Raw genomic sequence first — 14321 nt, 5'->3', positions numbered from 1 at the left:
AGATTGTTAAGGCGGAGCAAGATACTTCGTCGTAGTTCATGTCTATGGGCGCGAAATGGGGATCGAATCCTGTCTGCATAAAGAGGCGTGTCGATGACGTATTGACGAGCGTACATTGCAACCAGCCAACAGCAGCTGCATAAATAACCAGCGCACACCTGATATAAGGTTGATTTTTCTCCAGACTGGAATGCTCAAAAATGCTAAAAATGCACCTGAAATGTTCAGAAGGGTTTGAGGATCATGAAAACGTGCCCGAAATTCACATTCCTAACTCTATAGAATCAAGACCTTAGCATATGTGGTGAAATTCTGAGCTATGCCCATTGACTTCAATGGAGCAGTTGCTGCCTCTGCTCTGCATAAAGGGGGATTTTGACCCCCCCTCGTGCGATCCGGGTTCCCGGAAGTGGCTCCTGATGAAACATCTTGCTCCGCCTTAACAATCTTTGATTAAGCGGCCAAACATGTGACGTCACATGAGTTCCTTATCACCGTGTTACGACAAAAACTCAAAACAATTCAACTGATCCTAAAAATAAGGTATGACCACTTGAAGCAATAGAGGTGACCCCAGTGCCTAACATATGGAAGGCATTAAATTAAGATCCCAATGTGCACCGAGATATATTTTTTTATAAAAAAATCCCATCCACTCCGCTAAACTCTAGGAACGCAACCACTAGATGGCGATGAGATTACTTTCCCTCCCTATCGAAGTTAAGGGGACACGTGTCCCCTCGGATTTTTCGTTCCTGATAATTTTTTTGATCATAAGTTTGTTCCTATTATGCTCCATAATAAGCCAGAGCCTATAACGACTCAAATGTATTCTTCTAGATGTGTAATAAACCGTAGCAAAATAGCTGAAGACCAGTCAACAGCCCTTTTCCTAAAATTGGTGTCTGTGTATGTTCCCGTAACGACTCACACGTGCATTGAGCTCGCAATGTTTTGCTTGTGTTGAACTGTTACAGTTAAAGGGGAACTTGGCAACTATTTCAACGTAATAAACCCGTTTAGAAATCATTTGGATGGTTAAATGACCTGTTCCGGTGAAAATGGTGACTTTTCCCGCTGCCCCTAGCGTCCCCAGGCGGAAAACCAACCTTGCAACATTGAGACTACCGTCCCGGAAAGAGAAGTGAGAAACAAGAAACTTGTTTTAAATCGTGTTTCTTACCTTGTAACATCCACATTGTCTACCGAACTTATGCTAACCGTTTTGCTAGCTTGTAAACAAATCCATGTGCTTTATCATTACCTTTTTAGACAGTTTGAAATAGCATAATGCACAATTTCTACAGCAGAGGGGGAAATCCTGCCAAGTTTCCCTTTAACTTTAGGCTACAGTTTGAACAGTTGAACTGTTACAGTTACAGTTTAAACAGATACAGTCAATGGTGTTGAAGTGGTAAGTAGTCTAGCTAAGCAATAAAAAGAGAACTATGTTAGAACTATGGATTTGATGTTGGCAGCGAATTCAGAGCATTACGTTAACGTTAGCCTACATGGTGTCAGTATAACGTAGCCTAGGCTACTCAAATATTACAAATATTTGGCAAAGTCTCCTGGTTCAATTGTTTCCAGTTTCATAAACGAGGGTGTTAGATTTGCAGTGACTACAAAATCCAACCTAATAACATTAGGCCTACCAAGGCATTGCGTTGGATGTCTACTTGTTCTCTTCACGTATCTGGCTGCTAATCCGTGTAATGAAAAGGGATAGGCTACGCGTTCAAAAGGAGGCTTAAAGTTGTTTTATATAGGATCGCTATGACCGTGATGTAGAGGGGAAAAAAGTATAATAGTCTCTCTCGTGCTCATAACTTAGGTTATTATCAGGTTACTTGCTCATGATTTGCAGATAGCAACTTACAAATGAGGTAGCCTATTGCTTGCCATAATGGTCATGAAAAATATATTACTAGTAAAATATTCAAATATTTAGGGTTAACCTTACTCAGCACTGAAACCTGTCAAACTTCTTTCAAAGTCCTTCATCACATTAATTAAGATTAAAATAATTTAATTTCTGAGCACCACAAAGTCAGACCTCAGCAACTTTTTAAATGTAAGATTGTTCTTAGGTCACATATCAATCAAATCATAACAACTGCAATGATACTGTTTTTAAAATCATGTGTAGTAGGCCTAAGTGTAAATGTGTGTGTCTAAACATGCTTTAATGAGCTGAATTTGAGCTTACAGTTCTTTCACCAACCTATCCCTTATCAGAAAGTCCTATTGGATTTTTTTTTTTTTTCCCCATTACAATCCTATTGGATAGTGGAAATCCTAAAGGACTTATTGTCATACCAACAGGGATCTGTCGTGGAAAATTAACCACTTTCTCGAACCTCCAATCTCAATAAGCACTCTGATGTCAAAGGACCCGAAGGAGAACACCAAGACGAGAGATGCAGAAGCCTGTTGATTCTTTATTTGCCGTCTTGCAGTGAAGATACAATTCTAACAGCGTCAGGACTGGACTGTCAGGCAAGAGAGCGATGGGTAACAGCTGCTTCCCCGATGAGATCTGATCTGAATGTGCCTGCGCTCTACCTTTTATGCTTCTAAGGGCCTGGGAGATGTCTCTTTCTCCTAAGAACCCAGGCCCCTTTTTAGCCAATCAGAACGTTTCTCGAACTTGGGATATTGGTGGAAACTCCTCCTCATTTAGACATTAAAAATATGTATTGGCCAGGTTCTATGTGTAATTACTAGTTGCTAGGTAGGGCCTGTATTCATTTTGGCTCTGTGAAGCACTGTCACCTAATTATACTTCCTCTTTTTACCTGCCTTGACATTTCAATCTTATGACTTCCAGACAGTCCAGTCTTATGACTTAGTCTCATAATTTTTCAGCAAATGTTGCAAACAGTATTACATCAATTTTCTGGTAAATCAAATCAGCATACACAGACATGTATATGATCAAATAAAATCACCACACATTGCACAGACAGCATTACATCAATTTTCTGGTGAATCAATCAGCATACACACACATGTATATGATCAAATAAAATCACCACACATTGCACAAACAGTATTACATAAATTTTCTGGTAAATCAATCAGTATACACACACATGTATTTATGATCAAATAAAATCAGCAGAATGCACTTAGCCAGGTTATATTGTGTAATTACTTGTTGCTAGGTAGGGCCTGTATTCGTTTTGGATCTGTGTGTCACTTTCACCTAATTCTACTTCCTCTTTTTACCTGCCTTGACATTTCAATCTTATGACTTAGTTTCATGATTTCCAGACAGTCCTGCCTTTTCAAACTTGAGATATTGGTGGAAACTCCTCCTCATTTAGACATTAAAAATATGTATTGGCCAGGTTCTATGTGTAATTACTAGTTGCTAGGTAGGGCCTGTATTCATTTTGGCTCTGTGAAGCACTGTCACCTAATTTTACTTCCTTTTTTTACCTGCCTTGACATTTCAATCTTACAACTTCCAGACAGTCCAGTCATGACTTAGTCTCATAATTTTTCAGCAAATGTTGCATGACATTGTACAAACAGTAATAAATCAATTTTCTGGTAAATCAAATCAGCATACACACACATGTATATGATCAAATAAAATCACCACACATTGCACAGACAGTATTACATCAATTTTCTGGTAAATCAAATCAGCATACACACACATGTGTATTGTAATTGTTAAAGTCCCATAGGATTCTAAAGGACTGGAGGGTGGTTCTATGGGATTTGGACTTTCCATTTTCCTCATGACTTTCCAATAGGATTTTTTTGGAGAGGCTCAGTGGGTTAGCTATCCTGTCCATTGAAAATACGAGAGCCAGAGCATTAAATATTGGGAACATCGTTGACGATTTTGCACAACGAAAGGCTCGTAAGATGGCCTTCTTCTTAATGGCCTAATTCACGCATATTGGGGATTGTATGCATATGAATGATTTTATTTGGTTTCTGCACGGTTAAATAAGTTAGGCTACGTTAAGTTTTGCTTTTGCACAGTGTGAGTTTATAAGCAAGCAATCTACACTTGCAGTTTCAGCAGAGGGTTGAACTTAAGAGGCGCAATGAGCGCATTGAGTGTTCCCATAATTCCATGCGAGTTCATGTTAATGCAGTAATATTAGATTACCCTGGCCTGCAGGCTGTCAATAAAATTATTTTGAATGTTTTCACATGTAATGGATCCTATGTAGTCGTGTGTTTATTATTTGAAATTGTAATCTGTAACTACTAAACTACTTCGGTGCCTCAGGCCCTTTGCGTAAACAATTGAAGTCACCCTTAAGGTGTATTGCATGTATCAGAGCTAATTCATCCTGGGCCAATGTATGTAGAAATAGGGCCCGCATAGCGTTCTCGCACCTGGGCCCACCATTGGTTTGTAGCGCCACTGACTGGGGACATCAGATGGTGGTGGTAAACATCTAACTATGTAGAAACCAAATCTAAAGCTATGGAGTATCATTAAGGGGGAAACTATTTTGACACCAAGGACATGCTCAACATGGTTCTGAACAGCTTCTTCTCCACAAATGATGATTTGCTCATGTGTTCTCACCTGAGCTGGAACATTGTCATAGACGCGTGCTTTGGCTACAACTAACCCCTCAGTAAGCATCCACAGCCTTAGGACCCATTGAATTGATGGATGCATTGGAGCATACAATTTGCCACTGCATCACATGTACAGGCAATAGGTAAAACCCTTGAAATTTGTCCCAAACCAGTGTGTGGGTGCTTCCAGGTTATACCATTTGTATTTGTTGTTTTTATGTCCTGCACAAATTGGTGGAGAAATGTCGACATATTTGGCTTCCCTCGCCCAAACCAAACACCAGCAAGCAGTACATTTTTATACCGGACTTTAGCAGGCAGTTCATTAATCACACAATGAATCGGCCATAGGGAGTTAAATGAAGAATTAAGCGCTAGCCTGAACTCAGAGCGCTCATCTGCGCGAGGAACACCCACGGAATGTCTGGCTCTGCAGACAGCGTTCGAAGTAGGTCAGCGTTCGATGTAGGTCAGCAGCTGCCTACGTCAAAAACAGTCCGTTAAGTCGTCGACGTCAAGTAGAGGCTACGTCGTCGGAGAAGACAAGAGGACCAAATGACAGTAAGTAACTGTACAATCACTTTTTTTTAAGCCCCAGCTGTCTGCCTTGTAACAGTTCAGTTTACAAAGTAGCCCAAAAACTATGTTTAGGATAGACCAGATCAGAGATATGACGTTGTATCTGGGATAAACGATGTTGGTTAAAGGTTTAGCTAAAAGCTAGCCCTACTGGTTTTACAAGTCGCCACAATATTCCGTACAGTCTGCCGCCTCTGGTTTGGTTTGGCACGGTATTGCACTTACGATCGGATGATTTAGCAATACGATGTCCAATAGACTTCCTGTATACCTCATTTGAAAGAGGAGGTTCTTGTCTACAAAATAAGCCCTGATTGGGTTATCTCCAAACATTGTGACCAATCCTATGGGTGATTTATGGGTGATCTTCTCTGATTTCGCCAAATTTTGTCCCTTAACAGTGTTCCGTACATCGCTTTTGGGTACGATTTAAACACACATTTTACACTATATAACGTATATTTAAATTGTTTGATGTTGGTAGATTATGTAGTTAATGGATATATCTGTTGATCAATACGTGGTAAGGATTATTTTAGGATTTATCTTAGATGTAGCTTAGCCTTACCAGCAAGTCATTTGGTACTTCCATGTTCTTCTCTGTAGCCTTCTCCTTGAATAAGTCAATGGAAACTCCACAAGTCATTGCAAGTGCGGCGGTGACCACTTTTATTATTAAAAATACTAAGTGCATCAAGGCACTGCAAAGAAGGGAACATAGAAAGGTGGCACATTTAAGAACACTTGTGAAATATGGGTGCGCAACACATCTTCTACCCAAGTTAAATGTCGGGCACTTTCTCGCTTCCATTCATAACCGTAGCACTGCAGCTGTAATGTATCATATCGTAGCCTAGTCCAAACAGTCTTGGTTCACATTTTGTCCCATCTTTTCCCAGAACATGATGTTTATGTTGATTGAATGGGTTGAAGATCCCCCAACTTGGGATGTATTGCCTGTAAAGAAGGTCATTTACGGCGAAATCGAGGTAGGTATGTGATGTGGAGTATTTGGAGGAGTCAAGTCCAGCCAGAATTATAGAGTTATCGTAACTCCCCCTATTTCCACCGGTCCCGTATTTCCACCGTCTTGCGTGTATGTGTCACTTAATATCCATTTCTATACAAACCAAGACAGCGGACTCCTATAGAAACGCAACCACGCACAACATAGGTGTATCTAAATTAGCTATGTACCAAAAATGACATTTTACCGTGACTCGAGGAGCTGTAAACAGTGTTGTAAGGCTGCGTGTACACAACCGCTTGGAGCTCCAGTGGAATTTTAATTTCACGACGAGAATTCTCGGTCTAACCGTCCATGTGCCGTTGAAACGGTGTAAATAGGCGACCCATCAGGCCAGCACTATAACTCCGAGCGTGGTAAACAAAATCGGATATTTCAGGCAGTAAATGCTCCCGTTAAGAACCAAACCAGATTTTGTTCAAATCTACACAACTATGGCTACTGAAAAATGTAAGGTTCATTTAGTAAATGTTATTTTGAAGTGTTAAAAAACATTGTTGTTTTAGAATTTCTGAACAAAAGTGGTGATAATTGGGGGTGTTACGATAGGTTGGTATTTAAGTCTATACACAGTATCCTACGAATCAATATAGAAAATACTAAAGTTTTATGTTTTGTTCACAGATGCCACTCTTAATGAACAATGTCGGGCTAGGAAACCTCTAGGAACTGTAATGAGTTTGTTTGGTGTTGTTTTTGGTGTTGTCTTTATCAGAGAGCAGAAACACCTTGCTAAAAGCACTGGGAAAACTGGAGAGAGACCGGGCAGGAGGCCCAACAACAGCATCCAGGCCAAGCGGCCAGGGTCAGAGGGAGAAGCGCCCCCCTGCACCATACTCACCTGGTGGCATCACCAGTGACAATGATGAGGTGAGTATACGTGAAATTCAACAGTATGGAAACAGATGCTGCTGAAGGAGTGATATGGGCATATTGATGGAAGGTGTTACTGATTCCATGCCAGGGTAGGCTTATAAAAGGATGGTGGTTGAATCATCTCAGCCAAGATGTGATAGTTATACACTTGTTTCACAGGAGAACCCATAGAACCCAATTCATTTGGTGACGGATTCAGAGTAGAATGTCTATTTGTCACACATAATCATATTTTCTCATGTCTTACAGTGTGTCCCCATGAAACGCAAGAAGAAGGAAAGGGAGTCCTTTTCTAATGGAATACCATGTAAGTGTACAGACATTTTGTTTGTGGTTTTTCAGAGCTGTAGCCTATGTGGACTATTTTTTGTGTCATATGGTTACAGTGTTTTCTAACGTATGTGGTTCTGTCCTACTCTCCACCCCACAGGCCGTTCTGGGAAAGTCCTCTGGCGATTCAGTAAGTGAACTCGCAATGGTTTTCAGAGCTGTATGTGGACTATTATTATGACCGCCGCGCAGCGAAGCGGCGGTCATATAGGTTTAGTCAGATTGTTTTTTTGTTTTTTTTCTTTTTTTTTTTTTTTTTTTTTTTCGCATGCCCAAATTTCCGTCAATGATTCCCAGGACACTGAAAGACCGGGGTACACGAAACTTGGTGGGCATGTAACCCCACATGGATAGCATGGAACCATCGTTTTTCGTTTTGATCTGTAGCCCCCCCGCTGGACTGGACCCCGAAAGGAGGGTAGGGCAGACACAGTTTTCTGTGAATATCTCAAAACCGTAGGGTTTAGGAGGACCATTTTTTTTGTATGTTGATCTCAAGGGGCCATGTCAACCCATTCCATAACCACTCATTTCATGTATAGCGCCACCTAGTTAAACACAAAAAAGTAAAAATGAGGTGTTGTAATTGAAGGTATCTGTGACCTAACATAGTCAAAACTGCACGAAATTGGAAGTGTAGGATCATTATGACACCCTCTGTATGCACGCCAAGTTTTGTGGAATTCCGTTCATGGGGGGCCACACAATAAATTAATTTATGTTACTATACACCAACTGGCCTGTAGGTGGCCGGAGACAGTTTTCTGTGAATATCTCGAGAACCGTAGGGCCTAGGAGGTCCACTTTTTTATGTATGTTGGTCTTAAGGGGGCATGTCAACCCATCCCATTACCACTTATTTCATGTATAGCGCCACCTAGTTAAAAATTAAAAAGCAAAAAATTAGGTGTTTTCATCACAATATCTCTGGCTGACAAGGTCAAAACTGCACGAAATTAAAAGTGTAGGATCATTATGACACCCTCGAATGCATGCCAAGTTTTGTGTACTTTCGTTCATGGGGGCCTTACAATAAAATAATTTATGTGTACATTTAGTGACGTACACCAACAAGGATTCGGGACACTGAAAGACCGGGGTACACAAAACTTGGTGGGCATGTACCCCCACATGGATAGCATGGAACCGTCATTCTTCGTTTTGATCTGTAGCCCCTGCTGGACTGGACCCCGAAAAGGAGGGTAGAGCAGACACAGTTCTATGTGAATATCTTGAGAACTGTAGGGCCTAGGATGACCAATTTTTCCGTATATGTTTGCCTCAGGGGTCATGTTAACCCATTCCATGTGCACACATGTGCATAAACAGATACACACGCACGCACACACATACATTTACAGTAATCATCGTTATGACACATACTCACACAGTAGACATATGACATATGCGCATGCATGCACATGCACAAACACACATACGCAGGCAAACACACAAGCACGCATATTATACATACACACACACACACACACACACACATAAACATAAATTTGTACACGCACACATGCACACAATTCAAGAATTTTTCCCATCATCTACTCCCTGAATTTTTGGTCATTGATACCCGGGACACCGAACCACCGGGGTACATGAAATTTGGTGGGTATGTAGCCCCACTAGACTTTTACAGAAAAAAATTCATTTCGTCCCCGGGGACCACCCCCGTAAAAAATGAAAATGCAAAATTATTCTGCTTTAATCGCCCCTATCTTCAGTTAAGATGTTCAGAACTGCACCAAATTTTATGTGTATGATTGACCTGGCATTCTCTGGGGTATGCCAAGTTTCGTAGAATTTCATCCATGGGGGTCTAAAAATTAGGTTATGTGTACATTTAGTGACTGTACACTCATTGGCCTGTAAATGGCGGTGCACACATATACACATGCACACACACAGGCACCCACATACTATCGGTATTAGAACGGCCGATACATAATTACAAATTCAGTAGGATAAAAAAGAAAGCCAAAATAAATATTCATCATCATCATCATCATGGCTGCATTTTCAGTATTGGCGAGAAGTAGTCGTTTGTCCACTAGATGGCGATCGTTGCAGTGAGGCGTAATTTTGTTGGAAGTTAAAAGTGGGTTGGAAAAACAATGGACGCTTCCTACAAGGACTGTAATTTACCGCATTTAACATCTAATAAGGATAGGACGATGTTCACATGAAGTGTAATTCCCATTTCTTCTTGAAGCCGAAATAAATCTGAGGATGTTTATCGGACATGCTTGGTTTTACTGCAGGTACGTTAATCTTGTAATATCAATAAGGACCTAGGTAATGTTACCGTTAAGCGTTGGTTGAGTGATGGAGGCATTTGATTGATTGCATTTGTAGAAAACTATAAATGCGGTTATACCAAGCAAATGTATAGCAGCACTGTTTGTATCTTTTCGACTGTCATTTATTGCGTGCTACAAAATCATTCTGTGCAATGGAAGATTTACCAACGTTACACCCGGTCTGATACAGTTTTGCCTATACATGCGTGAGACTGAGACGCCTGTTTATTTTGTTTTAAGTGCGTGCAGGGTGTGAGAGGGGAATCGATGTGCTTTGATTCCAGCTTGGTAGTTGTAGTCTGTGAAATTAAAAAGCACGTGTGTGTGAAGTATCCAAACAATGACACCTTCATTTCATTATGGCTGCTTTAGCAAAACACCTTAAGCTACTGTGGAGTGGGTCCCATTTAGAAGTGGCTACTCATTGACTCATGCTGCGTGAATGTTATTACAACTTTTCGCCCGCGATATGACAGTTTAAGTCCGCTTGATACTGTAAGGCGTAAGCCATTGGTTTCAAAGGAGATTTTATTTGTGTCGCCAGCATAGCCTATTGACAATTTATGTTGTAAATAGGCCTACCTTATAATCCTACCTGTAGCTTAGGGAAGCTAACAGCTTTCTATTAGGATCTAGTTTGTTAGTTACCGTTTTGTCATAACTCCCTGATGCATTTTTGCATTTAGAATAGCCAGAGCGTGTATATCTCAATTGGAAAATTAAACAATATCTGGTGCCTGGACTAGGCTGGGTGAACCCAGCCTGATCTGCCCGCTATTTATTTTTTGATTTCATAAAAGATTGAGCTTGGTCTGATGAAAGCCAGACTAGCCATGGACCTCAGTTAAACAATGCAAGGGAACATGAATCAGCCTATATTTGCACGAACAATAACGGACAAAAGCTCTTCAACTTTGGCCCGTTAAAATGTGTATGAACAGTCTAGCTTACGCATTTCATCAAGGCCCATTTGGACATGTCAGTTATTTGCACCACTGGTTAGATGTAAAACAGCATTTCGTTTCAGACTAGGCTACTGTTACTTAATTTGTGCATTAACAATAACGTTTCAGACTACTGTTACTTAATTTGTGCATTGACAATAAAGTATTACATGAACTAAAGATGACTAAAATCTTATGTAGAAGAAGAAACATTCACAAAAAATCCAGCCATCCAAAAATGACCTTTGTTTTTGATAGCTGTTGAAAACGACATGGAACTGACAGAGATGTTTTTGTTTATAAATACATAAATAAATAAATAAATAAATAAATAACATTATGCTGATACCTTTTGCTTTTCCCAAATACAATGTAGCCTACAGGTGTAAGTGACCTTTCATCAATCCAGTTGCAATGGATGAACTGTGATGAACTGCCTTACTTGTGATTGTTTAGAGATTTTAAAGGTTTTATAACAATGCTACATCTTCTTTGGCTATTCTACAATCTATTCACCTTTTCAGCACCAGTAGGCTACTTTCTGTGCAGCCGCTTACACACTCAGGCATGCCAAACAAGCATACACAAAAGTTTCAAGAGTGGGGGATGGAGTAAAATATGGAGACAAATTGAAGTGTGATTTATTTTCGCGGAACGGATGTACAGGACTGAGCGGCGGTCATATTTTGTACCGCTATGCGGTACATCTAGTTTGTGTCATATTGTTACAGTGTTTTCTAACGTATGTGGTTCTGTCCTCCTCTCCACCCCACAGGCCGGTCTGGGAAAGTCCTCTGGCGATTCAGTAAGTGAACTCGCAATGGTTTTCAGCGCAAATCGTGCAGCCAGCTTGATGAGATCTACAATATATTAATTGATATGAACCACCAGAATTAGCAGGCTGGAGAAACATATAATTACAAGTAAGACTCTCATACTCAAGTTGTTGTTTTTAAGAGCTCTTAATACTTTATATTGTTGGTTGGTTTAATTTCCAAGTGTATTGTGATGGAATTTGAATATCTAATTTAAAAATAAGTGGGTATTATTTTTTTCATGTTATTGTACAGACCACAAAACGCCTATGCCAGCAGGAGCGTCAGTACCACCAACAGTGCAACACACACTGGCTGCACCAACAACACCAGTGCGCCAACCAGCACCACCAGCACAAGTGCGCCAACCAGCACCACCAGCACCAACTCCCCCATCAGCAAGTGCAACTACCATCTGCAGCACCAACAACACAGATGTATGTATTGTGCTTGTGTGATGCACTTAATATGATACGATAATGTGGCCATGTTGGTGGCACGTAGCCTAGAAATCTAGACGCACCCTAGCGGAGACAAATCAATTTGCTCAGTCTGTACGTCTAGTATCAAACCATAGGGATTTGGACGTGGACGTCATCCAACCACAGCGCTCTATTTTGTTAGAGAGTCTTAAGGCAGGCTTAACAGAAAGACGACATTCCTGCGATGGTAGCAACAAGGAAGGTGGCTATGGCGAACGAAGAGCGGTTGTTTGAATCGGCGTTGGCATCAACTTTGAAGGAGTTGGACTTGTGCTTTTCTTTGAAAGTTGAGCAACACAATGCACTTAAGTCAAAGTCAAAGTCTGCTTTATTGTCAATTTCTTCACATGTCAAGACATACAAAGAGATCGAAATTGCGTTTCCTACTATCCCACGGTGGAGACAAGACATATTTTACCAATTAGGTCCACAGACAAACATAACATTCAAGTAAACAATATAAAAAGTAAAAATAAGAAGGCACATACAATGAAGAAATAAGAGCAGCAAAATTTGGTAGAAATTGTGCAATTGTGCATACAGTAGACAGTCAATATAATAGTGCAAAAGTCAGGCCAATAAATGGCTGTGGTAGTTTTGTTTGACCTAAGTATGCAAGTGGCATAGTGGTGCAAGTTATGTAAGAGCAGCAGAAAAATTACATATCCACATATGCAGCTTGAACATATTCCAGTATAAGCACATCTATGTTGAATAAATATATTTCCATCTATGTTAAATATATTTCCATGTATTTATCAATATATTTCAAAATAAAGTATTAAATATATTGTAGCCATCTATTCTAATATAAGCTGGATGTAGCTGCATATGTGAATATATTTTTCCCCTGATTTTTCTGTAGGGCAGTAGGAATCACTATCACCTGCTCATTAACATTAGAATTGATTATAATTAGGGCTGTCAAAATAACACGTTAATTGCAATTAATTAATTACAGAAATATTAGTATGCTAAAAAATGTAACGCTGATTAATCACATTTTATAGTGACATTTGACCCAGTGCAGTCTAGCTTTCATGACTGAAGGAGGCAGACGAGAAAGCACTGCTTTGAATAAACATTTAGCTTAGGCCTAAAAAGAAAACTCAGACCAATATACTGTCGACAGGAGGTCCACAGGTTCATATAGGACCTTCCACTTCAATAACCCAGCTTCAATATGGTTCAGTCAAGTGGTTTAATGCTAAAAAGGCCACGAAGGACCTTCTTCTGGCCGTGTTTGCGAGGAGCATACTTGCCAGCCTACACTGGCAAACAGTCCAATGCTTTCCGGACTAAAGCAGCTAAACCCCAGCTTAACCCGGTCAAAGTAAGCGACATTATAAGTGAGTAAAACTTTATTTCTCCCTCACAATGTAATGGTTGATATATTGACTTAAAACTGTTCACATTATATACAGTACCCTCCACTGTAATTGGCACCCCTGTTGTTAGTTTCTGCATTATCGTGAATGAATATAAGATTTGAAAAGCTGAAAAAAAGCCTATGTCCAATTAAAGCATATCATAACAACAGCTAACTTGCAATATAAAGCACATGCTAACGTATTCCTACACTTTCCCGCTGTTTTTGTTTCCACAGATTACATCACTAAACGATTTGGGGTCGACCAGTTGGAGGTAAAGAAGGCCATCTCCGAGAAATGTGCGGATCAGGAAAAGATGGAGAAGAGGCGGACACATTGACTGACACACACGCACAATGATTATTTGTAACAGTAATAATTTTTGTTATTGTTGTTATTTGTTTGTTTGTTTTTTTGTTTATTTATTTATATTTAATAACAAATATAATTACGTCATGTCTGTTATTGGGAACTGGTTTATTTAAATTCAATATTGTTTATATAACCATATAGGATTTAATTTAGTAACATCCTATAAGATTTAAAATCCTGTAAGTGTTTTTAAAAGACAAAAACCTGTAGGAATAATATGCTTTAGGATTCCAATAGAGGAAATCCTGTAGGATTTCTATCAGATTTTGGAACCGAAATCCTATAGGAAGTCAATAATCCTACTGGATTATTTTTTTTGTAAATCCTATAGGATTCTGGTTCCAAAATCTGATAGAAATCCTACAGGATTTTTTGGAATCCTAAAGGACTTTCTGATAAGGGTGTGTTATACATTAAAGGAACACTCCACCCATTTGCATTAGGCTTTGCATTGTTAGAAACACAGTCATACTTTTGAATGGTCATGCAACACTCTCTCATTTCCCCTGAGACAGGGAGAAATCCATTATTCACCTCTTTACACTTCCTCCCACAATGATGCAAAAATCGTAATTTTGCGTCATTGTCGGAGGAAGTGTAAGAGGGGTGGATTTCTGTTGAGACCACAAGCGCTAGTTCCCACCCTTTCAACCCCGCCCA

General features: G+C 39.9%; 1 long non-coding RNA gene across 3 annotated transcripts; it reads left to right on the top strand.

Moving 5' to 3' along the window:
- Positions 1-5044: 5044 nt before the first annotated feature.
- On the top strand, positions 5045-13180 carry LOC125308731. 3 transcript variants are annotated; one of them, XR_007195950.1, is made up of 8 exons: positions 5045-5118; positions 6036-6125; positions 6879-7033; positions 7289-7346; positions 7470-7499; positions 11398-11545; positions 11693-11874; positions 13063-13180. It is a non-coding gene; the product is annotated as an uncharacterized LOC125308731 (long non-coding RNA). The 3 variants fall into 3 exon arrangements; XR_007195953.1 differs by having other exon boundaries at positions 11662-11874; XR_007195951.1 differs by lacking the exon at positions 7470-7499.
- The last annotated feature ends 1141 nt before the right edge of the window (positions 13181-14321 follow it).

Source organism: Alosa alosa, chromosome 15 (assembly GCF_017589495.1).
Source record: "Alosa alosa isolate M-15738 ecotype Scorff River chromosome 15, AALO_Geno_1.1, whole genome shotgun sequence".
Lineage (NCBI taxonomy): Eukaryota > Metazoa > Chordata > Actinopteri > Clupeiformes > Clupeidae > Alosa > Alosa alosa.
Note: the sequence above shows the minus strand (reverse complement) of the source record. Positions and strands in the feature narration are given on the sequence as shown.